The sequence below is a fragment of the Oncorhynchus keta genome, unplaced genomic scaffold (assembly GCF_023373465.1).
Source record: "Oncorhynchus keta strain PuntledgeMale-10-30-2019 unplaced genomic scaffold, Oket_V2 Un_contig_4876_pilon_pilon, whole genome shotgun sequence".
NCBI classification, from domain to species: Eukaryota; Metazoa; Chordata; class Actinopteri; order Salmoniformes; family Salmonidae; genus Oncorhynchus; species Oncorhynchus keta.
The window spans coordinates 88,152-105,208 of NW_026288008.1; positions in this window are offsets into that span (position 1 = coordinate 88,152).

The following is a 17,057-nucleotide window of genomic DNA, read 5'->3' on the forward strand; positions in this document are numbered from 1 at the left end:
AGACCTCTGCTGTTACTACAGTAGGGGCAGTATAGACCTCTGTTACTACAGTAGGGGGCAGTATAGACCTCTGCTGTTACTACAGTAGGGGCAGTATAGACCTCTGCTGTTCCTACAGTAGGGGGCAGTATAGACCTCTGTTCCTACAGTAGGGGGCAGTATAGACCTCTGCTGTTACTACAGTAGGGGCAGTATAGACCTCTGCTGTTACTACAGTAGGGGCAGTATAGACCTCTGCTGTTCCTACAGTAGGGAGCAGTATAGACCTCTACTGTTCCTACAGTAGGGGCAGTATAGACCTCTGCTGTTCCTACAGTAGGGGGCAGTATAGACCTCTGCTGTTAATACAGTAGGGGGCAGTATAGACCTCTGCTGTTCCTACAGTAGGTGGCAGTATAGACCTCTGCTGTTCCTACAGTAGGGGGCAGTATAGACCTCTGCTGTTCCTACAGTAGGGGGCAGTATAGACCTCAACTGTTCCTACAGTAGGGGGCAGTATAGACCTCTGCAGTTACTACAGTAGGGGGCAGTATAGACCTCTGCAGTTACTACAGTAGGGGGCAGTATAGACCTCTGCTGTTCCTACAGTAGGGGGCAGTATAGACCCTCTGCTGTTACTACAGTAGGGGCAGTATAGACCTCTGCTGTTCCTACAGTAGGGGCAGTATAGACCTCTGCTGTTCCTACAGTAGGTGGCAGTATAGACCTCTGCTGTTCCTACAGTAGGGGGCAGTATAGACCTCTACTGTTACTACAGTAGGTGGCAGTATAGACCTCTGCTGTTCCTACAGTAGGGGGCAGTATAGACCTCTGTTCCTACAGTAGGGGGCAGTATAGACCTCTGCAGTTACTACAGTAGGGGGCCGTATAGACCTCTGCTGTTCCTACAGTAGGGGGCAGTATAGACCTCTGCTGTTCCTACAGTAGGGGCAGTATAGACCTCTGCTGTTCCTACAGTAGGGGGCAGTATAGACCTCTGCAGTTACTACAGTAGGGGCCGTATAGACCTCTGCTGTTCCTACAGTAGGGGGCAGTATAGACCTCTGCTGTTCCTACAGTAGGGGCAGTATAGACCTCTGTTCCTACAGTAGGGGCAGTATAGACCTCTGCAGTTACTACAGTAGGGGCCGTATAGACCTCTGCTGTTCCTACAGTAGGGGGCAGTATAGACCTCTGCTGTTACTACAGTAGGGGCAGTATAGACCTCGGCTGTTACTACAGTAGGGGCAGTATAGACCTCTGCTGTTCCTACAGTAGGGGGCAGTATAGACCTCTGTTACTACAGTAGGGGGCAGTATAGACCTCTGTTACTACAGTAGGGGGCAGTATAGACCTCTGCTGTTCCTACAGTAGGGGCAGTATAGACCTCTGTTGTTACTACAGTAGGTGGCAGTATAGACCTCTGTTGTTACTACAGTAGGTGGCAGTATAGACCTCTGCTGTTCCTACAGTAGGGGGCAGTATAGACCTCTGCTGTTCCTACAGTAGGGGCAGTATAGACCTCTGCTGTTCCTACAGTAGGGGGCAGTATAGACCTCTGCTGTTCCTACAGTAGGGGCAGTATAGACCTCTGCTGTTCCTAAAGTAGGGGGCAGTATAGACCTCTGCTGTTCCTACAGTAGGGGGCAGTATAGACCTCTGTTACTACAGTAGGGGGCAGTATAGACTTCTGCTGTTCCTACAGTAGGGGCAGTATAGACCTCTACTGTTCCTACAGTAGGGGGCAGTATAGACCTCTGCTGTTCCTACAGTAGGGGGCAGTATAGACCTCTGCTGTTCCTACAGTAGGGGGCAGTATAGACCTCTGCTGTTCCTACAGTAGGGGGCAGTATAGACCTCTGCTGTTCCTACAGTAGGGGGCAGTATAGACCTCTGCTGTTCCTACAGTAGGGGGCAGTATAGACCTCTGCTGTTCCTACAGTAGGGGGCAGTATAGACCTCTACTGTTCCTACAGTAGGGGGCAGTATAGACCTCTGCTGTTACTACAGTAGGGGGCAGTATAGACCTCTGCTGTTACTACAGTAGGGGGCAGTATAGACCTCTGCTGTTACTACAGTAGGGGGCAGTATAGACCTCTGCTGTTACTACAGTAGGGGGCAGTATAGACCTCTGCTGTTCCTACAGTAGGGGGCAGTATAGACCTCTGCTGTTACTACAGTAGGGGGCAGTATAGACCTCTGCTGTTACTACAGTAGGGGCAGTATAGACCTCTACTGTTACTACAGTAGGGGGCAGTATAGACCTCTGCTGTTACTACAGTAGGGGGCAGTATAGACCTCTGCTGTTACTACAGTAGGGGGCAGTATAGACCTCTGCTGTTACTACAGTAGGGGGCAGTATAGACCTCTGCTGTTACTACAGTAGGGGGCAGTATAGACCTCTGCTGTTCCTACAGTAGGGGGCAGTATAGACCTCTGCTGTTACTACAGTAGGGGGCAGTATAGACCTCTGCTGTTACTACAGTAGGGGGCAGTATAGACCTCTGCTGTTACTACAGTAGGGGCAGTATAGACCTCTGCTGTTACTACAGTAGGGGGCAGTATAGACCTCTGCTGTTACTACAGTAAAGGGGGCAGTATAGACCTCTGCTGTTACTACAGTAGGGGGCAGTATAGACCTCTGCTGTTACTACAGTAGGGGGCAGTATAGACCTCTGCTGTTACTACAGTAGGGGGCAGTATAGACCTCTGCTGTTACTACAGTAGGGGCAGTATAGACCTCTGTTCCTACAGTAGGGGGCAGTATAGACCTCTGCAGTTACTACAGTAGGGGGCCGTATAGACCTCTGCTGTTCCTACAGTAGGGGCAGTATAGACCTCTGCTGTTCCTACAGTAGGGGGCAGTATAGACCTCTGCTGTTCCTACAGTAGGGGGCAGTATAGACCTCTGCAGTTACTACAGTAGGGGCCGTATAGACCTCTGCTGTTCCTACAGTAGGGGGCAGTATAGACCTCTGCTGTTCCTACAGTAGGGGGCAGTATAGACCTCTGTTCCTACAGTAGGGGGCAGTATAGACCTCTGCAGTTACTACAGTAGGGGCCGTATAGACCTCTGCTGTTCCTACAGTAGGGGGCAGTATAGACCTCTGCTGTTACTACAGTAGGGGCAGTATAGACCTCGGCTGTTACTACAGTAGGGGGCAGTATAGACCTCTGCTGTTCCTACAGTAGGGGCAGTATAGACCTCTGCTGTTCCTACAGTAGGGGCAGTATAGACCTCTGTTACTACAGTAGGGGGCAGTATAGACCTCTGCTGTTCCTACAGTAGGGGCAGTATAGACCTCTGTTGTTACTACAGTAGGTGGCAGTATAGACCTCTGTTGTTACTACAGTAGGTGGCAGTATAGACCTCTGCTGTTCCTACAGTAGGGGCAGTATAGACCTCTGCTGTTCCTACAGTAGGGGGCAGTATAGACCTCTGCTGTTCCTACAGTAGGGGGCAGTATAGACCTCTGCTGTTCCTACAGTAGGGGGCAGTATAGACCTCTGCTGTTCCTACAGTAGGGGGCAGTATAGACCTCTGTTACTACAGTAGGGGCAGTATAGACCTCTGCTGTTCCTACAGTAGGGGGCAGTATAGACCTCTACTGTTCCTACAGTAGGGGGCAGTATAGACCTCTGCTGTTCCTACAGTAGGGGGCAGTATAGACTTCTGCTGTTCCTACAGTAGGGGGCAGTATAGACCTCTGCTGTTCCTACAGTAGGGGGCAGTATAGACCTCTGCTGTTCCTACAGTAGGGGGCAGTATAGACCTCTGCTGTTCCTACAGTAGGGGGCAGTATAGACCTCTGCTGTTCCTACAGTAGGGGGCAGTATAGACCTCTGCTGTTCCTACAGTAGGGGGCAGTATAGACCTCTGCTGTTACTACAGTAGGGGGCAGTATAGACCTCTGCTGTTACTACAGTAGGGGGCAGTATAGACCTCTGCTGTTCCTACAGTAGGGGGCAGTATAGACCTCTGCTGTTACTACAGTAGGGGCAGTATAGACCTCTACTGTTCCTACAGTAGGGGGCAGTATAGACCTCTGTTGTTACTACAGTAGGGGCAGTATAGACCTCTGCTGTTACTACAGTAGGGGGCAGTATAGACCTCTACTGTTACTACAGTAGGGGCAGTATAGACCTCTGCTGTTACTACAGTAGGGGCAGTATAGACCTCTGCTGTTACTACAGTAGGGGCAGTATAGACCTCTGCTGTTACTACAGTAGGGGCAGTATAGACCTCTGCTGTTCCTACAGTAGGGGGCAGTATAGACCTCTGCTGTTACTACAGTAGGGGGCAGTATAGACCTCTGCTGTTACTACAGTAGGGGGCAGTATAGACCTCTGCTGTTACTACAGTAGGGGGCAGTATAGACCTCTGCTGTTACTACAGTAGGGGGCAGTATAGACCTCTGCTGTTACTACAGTAGGGGCAGTATAGACCTCTGCTGTTACTACAGTAGGGGGCAGTATAGACCTCTGCTGTTACTACAGTAGGGGGCAGTATAGACCTCTGCTGTTACTACAGTAGGGGGCAGTATAGACCTCTGCTGTTACTACAGTAGGGGGCAGTATAGACCTCTGCTGTTACTACAGTAGGGGCAGTATAGACCTCTGCTGTTACTACAGTAGGGGGCAGTATAGACCTCTGCTGTTACTACAGTAGGGGCAGTATAGACCTCTGCTGTTACTACAGTAGGGGGCAGTATAGACCTCTGCTGTTACTACAGTAGGGGCAGTATAGACCTCTGCTGTTACTACAGTAGGGGCAGTATAGACCTCTACTGTTACTACAGTAGGGGGCAGTATAGACCTCTGCTGTTACTACAGTAGGGGCAGTATAGACCTCTGCTGTTACTACAGTAAGGGGGCAGTATAGACCTCTGCTGTTACTACAGTAGGGGCAGTATAGACCTCTGCTGTTACTACAGTAGGGGGCAGTATAGACCTCTGCTGTTCCTACAGTAGGGGGCAGTATAGACTTCTGCTGTTCCTACAGTAGGGGGCAGTATAGACCTCTGCTGTTACTACAGTAGGGGCAGTATAGACCTCTGCTGTTCCTACAGTAGGGGGCAGTATAGACCTGTTCTACTGTTGCTACAGTTCCTACAGTAGGGGCAGTATAGACCTCTGCTGTTCCTACAGTAGGGGGCAGTATAGACCTCTACTGTTCCTACAGTAGGGGGCAGTATAGACCTCTGCTGTTCCTACAGTAGGGGGCAGTATAGACCTCTGTTACTACAGTAGGGGCAGTATAGACCTCTGCTGTTCCTACAGTAGGGGCAGTATAGACCTCTACTGTTCCTACAGTAGGGGCAGTATAGACCTCTACTGTTCCTACAGTAGGGGGCAGTATAGACCTCTGCTGTTCCTACAGTAGGGGGCAGTATAGACCTCTACTGTTCCCTAGGGGCAGTATAGACCTCTGCTGTTAGGGGGCAGTATAGACCTCTGCTGTTACTTGCTTTTGTTTCGTCCATCATTAAACAAATCAGATCAAACATTAAATATACATTACATACTGTATATAGAGGGCAGTGGGCATTCCATGGATAGTGACTGATAGTTAATGTTCCTATAGACTCAGTAAGACCAGCAGGCTAATGTTCCTATAGACTCAATAAGACCAGCAGGCTAATGTTCCTATCGACTCAGTAAGACCAGCAGGCTAATGTTCCTATAGACTCAGTAAGGCCAGCAGGCTAATGTTCCTATAGACTCAGTAAGACCAGCAGGCTAATGTTCCTATAGACTCAGTAAGACCAGCAGGCTAATGTTCCTATAGACTCAGTAAGACCAGCAGGCTAATGTTCCTATAGACTCAGTAAGACCAGCAGGCTAATGTTCCTATAGACTCAGTAAGACCAGCAGGCTAATGTTCCTATAGACTCAGTAAGACCAGCAGGCTAATGTTCCTATAGACTCAGTAAGACCAGCAGGCTAATGTTCCTATCGACTCAGTAAGGCCAGCAGGCTAATGTTCCTATAGACTCAGTAAGACCAGCAGGCTAATGTTCCTATAGACCCAGTAAGACCAGCAGGCTAATGTTCCTATAGACTCAGTAAGACCAGCAGGCTAATGTTCCTATCGACTCAGTAAGGCCAGCAGGCTAATGTTCCTATAGACTCAGTAAGACCAGCAGGCTAATGTTCCTATAGACCCAGTAAGACCAGCAGGCTAATGTTCCTATAGACTCAGTAAGACCAGCAGGCTAATGTTCCTATAGACTCAGTAAGACCAGCAGGCTAATGTTCCTATAGACTCAGTAAGACCAGCAGGCTAATGTTCCTATAGACTCAGTAAGACCAGCAGGCTAACGTCTTTTTTACATTTTTTTTTAAATGTATGTTTTATTTCTTTATTTCTTATAATTATTACATTTTTTATTGGTATGTAACTGTTATGAAAGTTGTATTGTCAATTTGGTTTTGTATCTAAACGCCACTTTAAATGTGTACATGACACTGCAACAACATTTCCCCATGGGGACAATAAAGTCAGGAAGTTGTGTACCAAAACAAACTGGATTATGTGACAGGAGAAAGAAAAGGAACAGATTTGGGAGCCATCTTGTTTCAGCAGCAACAGGTGGTTGGGGACGTTCTTCATAAACAGGTCGTCCCAGTAGACAATCACAGCGTGTCTGTTTTGTTGAGTTGCTGAGTGTTGGGCTGTGCCGTGGAGCCTGTCCGTACGGTGGTGGGCTGGTACCGGGGCTGGTACCGTGGCTGGTATCAGGTGGTACCGTGGCTGGAATCGGCTGGTACAGGGGCTGGTATCAGAGCTGGTACCGGGGCTGGTATCAGAGCTGGTATTGGCTGGTACCGGGGATGGTATCGGCTGGTACCGGGGGCTGGTATCAGGTGGTATCGGGGCTGGTATCAGGTGGTATCGGGGCTGGTATCGGGGCTGGTATCAGGTGGTATCGGGGCTGGTATCAGGTGGTATCGGGGCTGGTATCAGGTGGTACCGGGGCTGGTACCGGGGCTGGTATCAGGTGGTACCGGGGCTGGTACCGTGGCTGGTATCAGGTGGTACCGTGGCTGGTATCGGCTGGTACCGGGATGGTATCGGCTGGTACCGGGCTGGTATCGGCTGGTACCGGGCTGGTACCGGGGCTGGTATCAGGTGGTACCGGGCTGGTACCGGGGCTGGTATCAGGTGGTACCGGGGCTGGTACCGGGGCTGGTATCAGGTGGTACCGGGGGGCTGGTATCAGGTGGTATCGGGCTGGTATCAGGTGGTATCGGGGCTGGTATCAGGTGGTATCGGGCCGGGCTGGTATCAGGTGGTATCGGGGCTGGTATCAGGTGGTATCGGGGCTGGTATCGGGCTGGTATCAGGTGGTACCGGGCTGGTACCGGGGCTGGTATCAGGTGGTATCGGGGCTGGTATCAGGTGGTATCGGGCTGGTATCAGGTGGTATCGGGCTGGTATCAGGTGGTATCGGGGCTGGTATCAGGTGGTATCAGGTGGTATCGGGGCTGGTATCAGGTGGTATCGGGGCTGGTATCAGGTGGTATCGGGGCTGGTATCAGGTGGTATCGGGCTGGTATCAGGTGGTATCGGGGCTGGTATCAGGTGGTATCAGGTGGTATCGGGGCTGGTATCAGGTGGTATCGGGGCTGGTATCAGGTGGTACCGGGGCTGGTACCGGGGCTGGTATCAGGTGGTATCGGGCTGGTATCAGGTGGTATCGTTGCTGGTATCAGGTGGTATCGGGGCTGGTATCAGGTGGTATCGGGCTGGTATCAGGTGGTATCGGGGCTGGTATCAGGTGGTATCGGGGCTGGTATCAGGTGGTATCGGGGCTGGTATCAGGTGGTATCGGGGCTGGTATCGGGGCTGGTATCGGGTGGTATCGGGGCTGGTATCGGGGCTGGTATCAGGTGGTATCGGGGCTGGTATCAGGTGGTATCGGGGGTGGTATCGGGGCTGGTATCAGGTGGTATCGGGGCTGGTATCGGAGGTGGTATCGGGGCTGGTATCAGGTGGTATCGGGCTGGTATCAGGTGGTATCGGGGCTGGTATCAGGTGGTATCGGGGCTGGTATCAGGGGCTGGTATCAGGTGGTATCGGGGCTGGTATCAGGTGGTATCGGGGCTGGTATCGGGCTGGTATCAGGTGGTATCGGGCTGGTATCAGGTGGTATCGGGCTGGTATCAGGTGGTATCGGGGCTGGTATCGGGGCTGGTATCGGGTGGTATCGGGTGGTATCGGGGCTGGTATCAGGTGGTATCGGGCTGGTATCGGGCTGGTATCAGGTGGTATCGGGGCTGGTATCAGGTGGTATCGGGGCTGGTATCGGGGCTGGTATCAGGTGGTATCGGGCTGGTATCAGGTGGTATCGGGGCTGGTATCAGGTGGTATCGGGCTGGTATCAGGTGGTATCGGGGCTGGTATCAGGTGGTATCGGGGGCTGGTATCGGGGCTGGTATCAGGGCTGGTATCAGGTGGTATCGGGGATGGTACCGGGGCTGGTATCGGGCTGGTATCAGGTGGTATCGGGGCTGGTATCAGGTGGTATCGGGGCTGGTATCAGGTGGTATCGGGGCTGGTATCAGGTGGTATCGGGCTGGTATCAGGTGGTATCGGGCTGGTATCGGGGCTGGTATCAGGTGGTATCGGGGCTGGTATCAGGTGGTATCAGGTGGTATCGGGGCTGGTATCAGGTGGTATCGGGGCTGGTATCAGGTGGTATCGGGCTGGTATCAGGTGGTATCGGGGCTGGTATCAGGTGGTATCGGGGCTGGTATCAGGTGGTATCAGGTGGTATCGGGGCTGGTATCAGGTGGTATCGGGGCTGGTATCAGGTGGTACCGGGGCTGGTACCGGGGCTGGTATCAGGTGGTATCGGGGCTGGTATCAGGTGGTATCGGGGCTGGTATCAGGTGGTATCGGGCTGGTATCGGGGCTGGTATCAGGTGGTATCGGGGCTGGTATCAGGTGGTATCGGGCTGGTATCAGGTGGTATCGGGGCTGGTATCAGGTGGTATCGGGGCTGGTATCAGGTGGTATCAGGGGCTGGTATCGGGGCTGGTATCAGGGTGACACCAAACATCGGGCTGGTATCAGGTGGTATCGGGGCTGGTATCGGGGCTGGTATCAGGTGGTATCGGGGCTGGTATCAGGTGGTATCGGGGCTGGTATCAGGTGGTATCGGGGCTGGTATCAGGTGGTATCGGGCTGGTATCAGGGGCTGGTATCAGGTGGTATCGGGGCTGGTATCAGGTGGTATCGGGGCTGGTATCAGGTGGTATCGGGGCTGGTATCAGGTGGTATCGGGCTGGTATCAGGTGGTATCGGGGCTGGTATCGGGGCTGGTATCAGGTGGTATCGGGGCTGGTATCAGGTGGTATCGGGGCTGGTATCAGGTGGTATCGGGGATGGTACCGGGGCTGGTATCGGGGCTGGTATCAGGTGGTATCGGGGCTGGTATCAGGTGGTATCGGGGCTGGTATCAGGTGGTATCGGGGCTGGTATCAGGTGGTATCGGGGCTGGTATCGGGGCTGGTATCGGGGCTGGTATCAGGTGGTATCGGGCTGGTATCAGGTGGTATCGGGTCTGGTATCAGGTGGTATCGGGGCTGGTATCAGGTGGTATCGGGGCTGGTATCAGGTGGTATCGGGGCTGGTATCAGGGCTGGTACCGGGGCTGGTATCAGGTGGTATCGGGCTGGTATCAGGTGGTATCGGGGCTGGTATCAGGTGGTATCGGGGCTGGTATCAGGTGGTACCGGGGCTGGTATCAGGTGGTATCGGGGCTGGTATCAGGTGGTATCGGGGCTGGTATCAGGTGGTATCGGGCTGGTATCAGGTGGTATCGGGGCTGGTATCAGGTGGTACCGGGCTGGTACCGGGCTGGTATCAGGTGGTATCGGGGCTGGTATCAGGTGGTGTCGGGCTGGTATCAGGTGATATCGGGGCTGGTATCAGGGGCTGGTATCAGGTGGTATCGGGCTGGTATCAGGTGGTATCAGGTGGTATCAGGTGGTATCGGGCTGGTATCAGGTGGTATCGGGCTGGTATCAGGTGGTATCGGGGCTGGTATCAGGTGGTATCGGGCTGGTATCAGGTGGTATCGGGGCTGGTATCAGGTGGTATCGGGGCTGGTATCAGGTGGTATCGGGGCTGGTATCAGGTGGTATCGGGGCTGGTATCGGGGCTGGTATCAGGTGGTATCGGGGCTGGTATCAGGTGGTATCGGGGCTGGTATCGGGGCTGGTATCAGGTGGTATCGGGGCTGGTATCAGGTGGTATCGGGCTGGTATCAGGTGGTATCGGGGGATGGTACCGGGGCTGGTATCGGGGCTGGTATCAGGTGGTATCGGGGCTGGTATCAGGTGGTATCGGGGCTGGTATCAGGTGGTATCGGGCTGGTATCAGGTGGTATCGGGGCTGGTATCGGGGCTGGTATCGGGGCTGGTATCAGGGGCTGGTATCGGGGCTGGTATCAGGGCTGGTATCGGGGCTGGTATCAGGTGGTATCGGGGCTGGTATCAGGTGGTATCGGGGCTGGTATCAGGTGGTATCGGGGCTGGTATCAGGTGGTATCGGGGCTGGTATCAGGTGGTATCGGGGGCTGGTATCAGGGCTGGTATCAGGTGGTACCGGGGCTGGTATCAGGTGGTATCGGGGCTGATATCGGGGCTGGTATCAGGGCTGGTATCGGGGCTGGTATCGGCTGGTATCGGGCTGGTATCAGGGCTGGTATCAGGGCAGGTATCAGGGCTGGTATCAGGGCTGGTATCAGGTGGTATCGGGGCAGGTATCAGGGCTGGTATCAGGGCTGGTATCAGGGCAGGTATCAGGGCAGGTATCAGGGCTGGTATCAGGGCAGGTATCAGGGCTGGTATCAGGGCTGGTATCAGGTGGTATCAGGGCTGGTATCAGGAGGTATCAGGGCAGGTATCAGGGCAGTACCTCTGCTTGTGGGCAGCGGGAGCTGAAGACTGTATGGTAATGTTCTATAAGGATCTCAGTGAAGATGTTGAGCGGTGTTAGAGATGTCAGAGAGACAGAGCCCTGAGAAGGCCAGGACAGATTGACACCAAACACACAAGCCAGGTTGGAGGGAGACATCTTGTTGATGATACTCTGCTGATTCAGACCTGGAAGAGGAAGAGGGAGAGAGAAAGTGTTTACATTTGATCCTGACTAAACAGACTGCCTGTTATTCAACCTGTCAGAGTACGATCCTGACTAAACAGACTGTCTGCTATTCAACCTGTCAGAGTACGATCCTGACTAAACAGACTGCCTGCTATTCAACCTGTCAGAGTACGATCCTGACTAAACAGACTGTCTGCTATTCAACCTGTCAGAGTACGATCCTGACTAAACAGACTGCCTGCTATTCAACCTGTCAGAGTACGATCCTGACTAAACAGACTGTCTGCTATTCAACCTGTCAGAGTACGATCCTGACTAAACAGACTGTCTGCTATTCAACCTGTCAGAGTACGATCCTGACTAAACAGACTGTCTGCTATTCAACCTGTCAGAGTACGATCCTGACTAAACAGACTGCCTGCTATTCAACCTGTCAGAGTACGATCCTGACTAAACAGACTGCCTGCTTTTCAACCTGTCAGAAGGATCATAGAGTACGATCCTGACTAAACAGACTGTCTGCTATTCAACCTGTCAGAGTACGATCCTGACTAAACAGACTGTCTGCTATTCAACCTGTCAGAGTACGATCCTGACTAAACAGACTGCCTGCTTTTCAACCTGTCAGAAGGATCATAGAGTACGATCCTGACTAAACAGACTGCCTGCTTTTCAACCTGTCAGAAGGATCATAGAGTACGATCCTGACTAAACAGACTGTCTGCTATTCAACCTGTCAGAGTACGATCCTGACTAAACAGACTGTCTGCTATTCAACCTGTCAGAGTACGATCCTGACTAAACAGACTGTCTGCTATTCAACCTGTCAGAGTACGATCCTGACTAAACAGACTGTCTGCTATTCAACCTGTCAGAGTACGATCCTGACTAAACAGACTGTCTGCTATTCAACCTGTCAGAGTACGATCCTGACTAAACAGACTGTCTGCTATTCAACCTGTCAGAGTACGATCCTGACTAAACAGACTGTCTGCTATTCAACCTGTCAGAGTACGATCCTGACTAAACAGACTGTCTGCTATTCAACCTGTCAGAGTACGATCCTGACTAAACAGACTGCCTGCTATTCAACCTGTCAGAGTACGATCCTGACTAAACAGACTGTCTGCTATTCAACCTGTCAGAGTACGATCCTGACTAAACAGACTGTCTGCTATTCAACCTGTCAGAGTACGATCCTGACTAAACAGACTGTCTGCTATTCAACCTGTCAGAGTACGATCCTGACTAAACAGACTGTCTGCTATTCAACCTGTCAGAGTACGATCCTGACTAAACAGACTGCCTGCTATTCAACCTGTCAGAGTACGATCCTGACTAAACAGACTGTCTGCTATTCAACCTGTCAGAGTACGATCCTGACTAAACAGACTGTCTGCTATTCAACCTGTCAGAGTACGATCCTGACTAAACAGACTGCCTGCCATTCAACCTAGTCCACATATAAAATGGCAACATCCTAATGATCTGTATGACAACAGAAGACTATTCCAGGAATGTATTTACTCCTATTGGTTTGACAGACTACATGGCGGAAGAGAAGTCTGCTAATCCACAAAAAAGCCCTTTAATAAACCTGTCGGCCCGTCTGATAACCAGTCCCCGGTCCGATAAACCAGTCCCCGGTCCGATAACCGATAACCAGTCCCCCCGGTCCGATAACCGACAACCAGTCCCCGTCGGCCCGACAACCAGTCCCCGTCGGCCCGACAACCAGTCCCCCCGTCGGGCCGATAACCAGTCCCCAGTCGGCCCGATAGCCAGTCCCCCCGTCGGCCCGATAACCAGTCCCCCGTCGATAACCCGATAACCAGTCCCCAGTCGGCCCGATAACCAGTCCCCGACCAGGCGATCCGATAACCAGTACCCCGTCGGCCCGATAACCAGTCCCTGATCCGTCAGGCCCGACAACCAGTCCCCGTCGGCCCGATCCGACAACCAGTCCCCGGTGTCGGCCCGATAACCAGTCCCAGGAGAGATCTGGCCCGATGAACCAGTCCCCAGGAGAGTCTGGCCCGATAACCAGTCCCCGTCGGCCTGATAACCAGTCCCCTGTCTGATAACCAGTCCCCCGTCAGCCCGGTCTGATAACCAGTCCCCGGTCCGACAACCAGTCCCCTGTCTGATAACCAGTCCCCCGTCAGCCCGGTCCGATAAACCAGTCCCCCGGTGTGATATGATACAATGTCTAACAGAACCCAGGAGAGATCTGACTAGATGATACAGTCTAATACCGTGTCTAACAGAACCCAGGAGAGATCTGACTAGATGATACAGTCTAATACCGTGTCTAACAGAACCCAGGAGAGATCTGACTAGATGATACAGTCTAATACCGTGTCTAACAGAACCCAGGAGAGATCTGACTAGATGATACAGTCTAATACAGAGTCTAACAGAACCCAGGAGAGATCTGACTAGATGATACAGTCTAATACCGTGTCTAACAGAACCCAGGAGAGATCTGACTAGATGATACAGTCTAATACCGTGTCTAACAGAACCCAGGAGAGATCTGACTAGATGATACAGTCTAATACCGTGTCTAACAGAACCCAGGAGAGATCTGACTAGATGATACAGTCTAATACCGTGTCTAACAGAACCAAGAGAGATCTGACTAGATGATACAGTCTAATACCGTGTCTAACAGAACCCAGGAGAGATCTGACTAGATGATACAGTCTAATACCGTGTCTAACAGAACCCAGGAGAGATCTGACTAGATGATACAGTCTAATACCGTGTCTAACAGAACCCAGGAGAGATCTGACTAGATGATACAGTCTAATACCGTGTCTAACAGAACCCAGGAGAGATCTGACTAGATGATACAGTCTAATACCGTGTCTAACAGAACCCAGGAGAGATCTGACTAGATGATACAGTCTAATACCGTGTCTAACAGAACCCAGGAGAGATCTGACTAGATGATACAGTCTAATACCGTGTCTAACAGAACCCAGGAGAGATCTGACTAGGTGATACAGTCTAATACCGTGTCTAACAGAACCCAGGAGAGATCTGACTAGATGATACAGTCTAATACCGTGTCTAACAGAACCCAGGAGAGATCTGACTAGATGATACAGTCTAATACCGTGTCTAACAGAACCCAGGAGAGATCTGACTAGATGATACAGTCTAATACCGTGTCTAACAGAACCCAGGAGAGATCTGACTAGATGATACAGTCTAATACCGTGTCTAACAGAACCCAGGAGAGATCTGACTAGATGATACAGTCTAATACCGTGTCTAACAGAACCCAGGAGAGATCTGACTAGATGATACAGTCTAATACCGTGTCTAACAGAACCCAGGAGAGATCTGACTAGATGATACAGTCTAATACCGTGTCTAACAGAACCCAGGAGAGATCTGACTAGATGATACAGTCTAATACCGTGTCTAACAGAACCCAGGAGAGATCTGACTAGATGATACAGTCTAATACCGTGTAACAGAACCCAGGAGAGATCTGACTAGATGATAAGTCAGAACCCAGGAGAGATCTGACTAGATGATACAGTCTAATACCGTGTCTAACAGAACCCAGGAGAGATCTGACTAGATGATACAGTCTAATACCGTGTCTAACAGAACCCAGGAGAGATCTGACTAGATGATACAGTCTAATACCGTGTCTAACAGAACCCAGGAGAGATCTGACTAGATGATACAGTCTAATACCGTGTCTAACAGAACCCAGGAGAGATCTGACTAGATGATACAGTCTAATACCGTGTCTAACAGAACCCAGGAGAGATCTGACTAGATGATACAGTCTAATACCGTGTCTAACAGAACCCAGGAGAGATCTGACTAGATGATACAGTCTAATACCGTGTCTAACAGAACCCAGGAGAGATCTGACTAGATGATACAGTCTAATACCGTGTCTAACAGAACCCAGGAGAGATCTGACTAGATGATACAGTCTAATACCGTGTCTAACAGAACCCAGGAGAGATCTGACTAGATGATACAGTCTAATACCGTGTCTAACAGAACCCAGGAGAGATCTGACTAGATGATACAGTCTAATACCGTGTCTAACAGAACCCAGGAGAGATCTGACTAGATGATACAGTCTAATACCGTGTCTAACAGAACCCAGGAGAGATCTGACTAGATGATACAGTCTAATACCGTGTCTAACAGAACCCAGGAGAGATCTGACTAGATGATACAGTCTAATACCGTGTCTAACAGAACCCAGGAGAGGTCTGACTAGATGATACAGTCTAATACCGTGTCTAACAGAACCCAGGAGAGATCTGACTAGATGATACAAGGAAGTGAAGGTAACGTCTCAGAGAGTGAAGCTCAGCATTACATTAACATCAGCATGGGAAGTGAAGGTAAAGTCTCAGAGAGCTCAGCATTACATTAACATCAGCATGGGAAGTGAAGGTAAAGTCTCAGAGAGCTCAGCATTACATTAACATCAGCATGGGAAGTGAAGGTAAAGTCTCAGAGAGTGAAGCTCAGCATTACATTAACATCAGCATGGGAAGAGAAGGTAAAGTCTCAGAGAGCTCAGCATTACATTAACATCAGCATGGGAAGTGAAGGTAAAGTCTCAGAGAGTGAAGCTCAGCATTACATTAACATCAGCATGGGAAGAGAAGGTAAAGTCTCAGAGAGTGAAGCTCAGCATTACATTAACATCAGCATGGGAAGTGAAGGTAAAGTCTCAGAGAGCTCAGCATTACATTAACATCAGCATGGGAAGTGAAGGTAAAGTCTCAGAGAGTGAAGCTCAGCATTACATTAACATCAGCATGGGAAGTGAAGGTAAAGTCTCAGAGAGTGAAGCATTACATTAACATCAGCATGGGAAGTGAAGGTAAAGTCTCAGAGAGTGAAGCATTACATTAACATCAGCATGGGAAGTGAAGGTAAAGTCTCAGAGAGCTCAGCATTACATTAACATCAGCATGGGAAGTGAAGGTAAAGTCTCAGAGAGTGAAGCTCAGCATTAACATCAGCATGGGAAGAGAAGGTAAAGTCTCAGAGAGCTCAGCATTACATTAACATCAGCATGGGAAGTGAAGGTAAAGTCTCAGAGAGTGAAGCTCAGCATTACATTAACATCAGCATGGGAAGTGAAGGTAAAGTCTCAGAGAGTGAAGCTCAGCATTACATTAACATCAGCATGGGAAGTGAAGGTAAAGTCTCAGAGAGTGAAGCTCAGCATTACATTAACATCAGCATGGGAAGTGAAGGTAAAGTCTCAGAGAGTGAAGCTCAGCATTACATTAACATCAGCATGGGAAGTGAAGGTAAAGTCTCAGAGAGCTCAGCATTACATTAACATCAGCATGGGAAGAGAAGGTAAAGTCTCAGAGAGTGAAGCTCAGCATTACATTAACATCAGCATGGGAAGTGAAGGTAAAGTCTCAGAGAGCTCAGCATTACATTAACATCAGCATGGGAAGTGAAGGTAAAGTCTCAGAGAGCTCAGCATTACATTAACATCAGCATGGGAAGTGAAGGTAAAGTCTCAGAGAGCTCAGCATTACATTAACATCAGCATGGGAAGTGAAGGTAAAGTCTCAGAGAGTGAAGCTCAGCATTACATTAACATCAGCATGGGAAGTGAAGGTAAAGTCTCAGAGAGTGAAGCTCAGCATTACATTAACATCAGCATGGGAAGAGAAGGTAAAGTCTCAGAGAGTGAAGCTCAGCATTACATTAACATCAGCATGGGAAGAGAAGGTAAAGTCTCAGAGAGTGAAGCTCAGCATTACATTAACATCAGCATGGGAAGAGAAGGTAAAGTCTCAGAGAGCTCAGCATTACATTAACATCAGCATGGGAAGTGAAGGTAAAGTCTCAGAGAGCTCAGCATTACATTAACATCAGCATGGGAAGAGAAGGTAAAGTCTCAGAGAGTGAAGCTCAGCATTACATTAACATCAGCATGGGAAGTGAA